Genomic DNA, 5,058 nt, shown 5'->3' with positions numbered 1-5,058 from the left:
TCAGCGCTATAGAAAATTCTTGTAGTCTTAACCTCGTTTGAAAGGCTTTTTAAAACAGTGGGACATGATACAACAAAGCATCCTTTTACTATTGCAGCAGTGTATGCCATACAAAGTTATCCCACGTAAAGAATATAGCTGCCCACAAAAAGAACAAGAAATCATCCGAGCCAAAGTGCAGTTGCCTAGAGAAGAAGCTGCAATTTCCAGGCGCAACTGACTCTTCTGAACAAGTCCATGGTGACTTTTCCGAGTATTCAGCATCTTATTATTGCGATAGCAATTATATGGGCACTCCAAAGCAGATTTCTGCCGTCGGCGTCGCCGTCGCCGTCGCCGTGAGGTTCCGTATGACGTCAATGGAGATGAAATCGTCGCCGCGCGCCGCCGAACGCTGTATGTGCGAGTGAAGGGGTGCGAGGGGCGCGCGCTTTCACGGGGAGTGAACGCACGGCGGAGAACAAACGCGCGTTCTGCGCCGTGCTCCCTTAAGGGCTGCAGAAGTAGGCGTCTCTTTCCTCCTTTACAATCACCATGTATGTAGAGCCAACACCCTCTAGAAAAATATGAATGCCTTAGTTCTTTTCCCTTTCCACTCGCGCTACGTCAGCAGATGGGGCGGACGCATGAGGCGGCGAGCGCGTTTTGCGGTTTTGCCCGTCGCCGCGACACGACGCATCCGCGCGTCCGGATCGCGCTGGTGCGCGTTGATCGCGCGTCTCCAGAAACTCATTCCCCGGCGCGTATGTACAGTCGTACATCTCTTCGCTGTTCAGTCGGACGTGTTTTCCTCGCTGTGAAAAGAATCCCGCCGCGATGCCGTGCAAATGCTGTGTACCTCGATGCCGCGGAAACTACACGGGGGACATGAAGGTGCACGTCTTCAAGTTCCCGAGAGATCAAGCTCTAAGGGACGCTTGGATTCGCGCTGTGCCACGGGAAAACCTCACGGTCACCGAACATTCCAGGGTAAGTTTTTTATTTAGGTGTTAGTTAATTGAAAGAATATAAACGTACATGTGTAAGTGGCTCATGAGCCGCATGTTTGTGTGACCTGTAGCCGTCGGTTTGCTGATTGGAGCGTATTTTTTTTCTAGGTATGTGAACTTCATTTCATGGACGAGGACATTATTCGAGACGCGACGCATACAGATCAAGCAACTGGCCGCGTAATGACAGTGCCGCTATCTCATGTGCGCCTTCGCCCAGACGCTGTACCGTCGAAGTTCCCGAATCATTCGAGCTACTTGTCCAGAAAGACCGCGAGGAGGGAAGATCCTGACTCCAAGCGCGCGCGAATAGAGAATGCAGCCCTTCAGAAAGCCATCGCTGAATCCAACGAGGCATTTATCAGAGCACGCAAGGAGGATAAAGTCAACAGTGTGAGCGAACTTGCCAACCACTTAAGGAGCCAAGGGATGAAGTTCTGGGATGTTATCGAAAGAAATGAAAGGCTTCTTCTCATTCACATTGTCGACGATGAAGCACCGTGGTTGAAATACTCTGTTTGCGTGAAAGGAGATTTGAGCGTGACACTACACGTTATGAAAACGGCCGTAAAAAAGCTCGGTGCAAATCTCTGCGTTCCCGAAATCGCTAACAGTAAAAGGGGTATGGTGGAACTCCTGGAAGGCATCGAGAAGTGGGACTGTGACCTGATGTCCAACTCAGTCGCCGAAATTTGCGAGGCTTTTTGTTTACTGCTTGATCAGCTTTGCACGTCCCAAGCAGAAGATGACGCCAACTGTATTCAATTTCTGAAAGAGCAAGTCACCTTGCACCTATCGAAAAAACAGCGCAGGCGCTACTCTGCTGATTTCATGATGTTTTGCTGTATTGTTTTCACTATATCGCCCCATGCATACGCGTTCATACGTAGCCATGGAAGCATCACCTTGCCGCATCCTATGACGATAAGATCAGTGTGCTCGTCTTATGGTATGAGTCCTCAACAAGAGCATCAGAGTGAAACATTCCTCAGCTACATGACAACAAGAATTTCTGACCTGAAAGATGACCAGCGCTTTGTCACAGTTATGGTTGATGAAATACATATAAAACCTTACTTTGACTACAAAGGAGGCAATATTACCGGCGCTGCAATTCATAGAAATGAAGCTGCTAACTGTGCGCTCGTTTTCATGGTGCGCAGCGTGACGTGTAAATTCAAAGAAGTTGCGCACATCGTGCCGGTGCACCGAGTAGAGGCGGAGTTCCTGCAAAAGACGCTTAAAGACGTGATTTGTGGGCTGGAAAAGATTGGGTACCGGGTTATGTGCGTCGTCAGCGACAACAACTCTGTGAACAGAAAAGCGATGTCACTTTTCGAATCACCTCCGTGTAACAGAATTGTGTACCAACATCCATCAGACCCTTCAAGGCCGCTGTTCTTCGTTATAGACCCAGTGCACATTCTAAAATGCATACGAAATAACTGGATCAATCAGAAGAATGACCAAATTTGTTTCTACTTCCCGGAGATCCAAGGAGACACACCAGAATCAGAGCGAATGCAAACAGCGTCATTTGCAACAATCAGGGACCTTCACAGCAAAGAGTGTGACCAGCTGTTGAAATATGGCTAGGGGCTGTCAAGAAAAGCCCTCTACCCTTCGAGTCTTGAAAGGCAGGACGTAAAGCTTGCTTTACAAATCTTCAATGACTATTTACCAGAGGCGTTACGTGCTCTTGGAGCAAAGCACAACCTATTCTCTTTCGAGGCCACGGCTACATTCGTCGAGATCATACTCAAGTGGTGGAAAATTGTAAACGTCAAAACTCCATGGAAGGGAGAAAGGCTTAGAGATCACTTCCAACAACCAGTGCTTTCCATTGATAACGATCCAAAAATTGACTTCTTGCACATGTTTCTGAAGTGGCTGGATGAGTGGAAGAACAAAGGTTTTGACAACGGTACTCTGACAAAGGAGACTCACGCTGCTCTCGAACACACCACCTATGCGCTTGTTGAGCTCGCTAGGTACAGCTTCGAAGAGCTTGGAATGTCATATGTCCTTTTTGGGAAGATTCAGACAGACTGCCTTGAAGATCGGTTTGGAAAGTATAGGCAGCTGGAAGGTGCGCAATATCACATCTCCATCAGGCAGATATATGAAGTCGAAAACAAGCTGCGCCTGCAGAGCACCTTGCCTACAGTTTCCCCTGACCAGCACTGGGAATGTGTCCGAAAGCAAGTCGAGGCATTGCTTCCCAGCAGCAACGTTGTTGTTACCAGCCAGGCTCTTACGAAGATGCAGGACGTCGTCCCATTCCTCGTCTACGTTGCAGGTTATGGAGTATACGGGACCCTTAAAAAGTTGAAGTGCGAGCAATGCAGGGACTCGTTGACCGTGGACAAGAAGATCACAGTCTCTGCCACAAACGAACATTATGGTCTTGTGAAGCAGCTGGACCGAGGAGGTTTAGTTTATACATCAATGTTTGCACTTAACGCAGTTGCTCATAGCTACGTTGTAGTAGAGCAGCTCGCTACAGAGCCAGCACTGCTTATGATGCCTGAACAACGCCAGGTGATAACGAAAATGACGCTACAATTGCTGGCTAGTGAAGAGCAGTCCGACTTCGATACGTGTGAGAATGGCCACACAGTTGAATTAGTGCTTAAACACATCCTGCGGTGCAGCACCAACATTCTGCTAAAGAACTTTTGTAGGAAGCTGAACGACAAACTTCTCGACGCTGCCGATAAATCAAAAAAAGGAAAGCCACAACTCTCGAGGCCAAATAACTGCATGCATTGCTTCTAATATAAAGCCAGCACAAAAAGAAACTGGGCTTCGTAAATAAATGTTTTGCTGCTACAGTTTTCTGGCGTTCTATTCTTTTTTAAATACATGCATGCTTGTTCTTGCAGAAAAAAAATGTTTCCGCGCAATGCACCTGCGAGACAACCTCTCTTGAACAGCGTTCCATATCTTTTTTTTTCAATCCGCCCCATCGTGTGACGTCACGCGAAGAGAGCTAAGGCCTTCATATTTTTCTAGAGGGTGTTGGTAGAGCAAACGCGCCTTCTTCCGACGCGCGAGAAGCTGTGGGGGAGGGGAGGGAAGGGAGGCGACGTTTAGCTGCGGCACCAAGTGCCTATTTATATCAGAGGCTCCGGCAACAGTCACCAACGCCGCACGCATTTTGAGCGAACGCGGGCAAAACGCCGACGGCGTCGACAACAGTTCTGCGTGTTGCCGGTGCTGCTGCATGTCCAAGTTTATACAGCTGATAAAGCTAATATCATTACTCCGTATAGCTCTCTACAAATTTGCTATCGCAATTGATGCTTCGCCTTTCAGGTGAAAGTGCGACAATTTTTTTTCAATAATCATTTCACCAAGATCTGGCAGAAGCAACTTATAGGGAGCAAGATCGCAGCTTTCTTACGCATGCCCTGTAAGATGTGCATGTAGATGGTCATGATTGTGCTCTCTCCACACTTCACGCTGATTTGATGGCAGACATCAGTTATGCGAAGCACAGCCTGGTCATTGACGATGCTACAAATAATTCAAAAGAGAGCTTGGGTGAGGTGGAGCGCTACTTCACTATACAGGAAAAGGTAATTGTGAATGCACTTTAGGCGTTCATCAAAGTGCAGTGTGGTACAGCCGCAGCAATTGAAAACCTCAACGCGCAAATGGGACTTGACACAAAGCGTGATTGCCGCTTTACTATAATATATATTTGTATTAAGAGTGGAGCTGTCCTTAGCCAAGCGCGCGACGTCGATGACGGCGCCGTTACGCAGGAGCAGAGCCGGAGAGGTCACGTGACCCGCTCGCTGGGAGAAGAGGAGTCGACCAATCACAGCGCGCGCCGGGGGGGAGAAGAGGATTCGGGGTTTAATAGCATGTGCTTGCTCCGCACGCTCTTCGCACGATGGACGCCGCGCGGGAGGAGAAGGAGAGGCACCGGGGTATAATATCAGGTGTTTGCACCGCGCGCTCTTTGTACGATGGACGCCGCTCGGCGCGAGCGGCAATACGAAAAAACATACGTGGCAATCGCAGAAACACAACTACCACAGCTACGCTGTTTCGACAGATT

General features: G+C 48.6%; 1 pseudogene; it reads left to right on the top strand.

Annotated features, from left to right (window-relative positions):
* Window positions 1-584: 584 nt before the first annotated feature.
* Window positions 585-4,007, top strand: LOC119448827 (uncharacterized; annotated as a pseudogene).
* The last annotated feature ends 1,051 nt before the right edge of the window (window positions 4,008-5,058 follow it).

The sequence above is a fragment of the Dermacentor silvarum genome, chromosome 4, assembly GCF_013339745.2.
Source record: "Dermacentor silvarum isolate Dsil-2018 chromosome 4, BIME_Dsil_1.4, whole genome shotgun sequence".
Classification (NCBI taxonomy): domain Eukaryota; kingdom Metazoa; phylum Arthropoda; class Arachnida; order Ixodida; family Ixodidae; genus Dermacentor; species Dermacentor silvarum.
The sequence above is the reverse complement of the archived record's forward strand: the minus strand, read 5'-3'. Positions and strand labels throughout refer to the sequence as shown.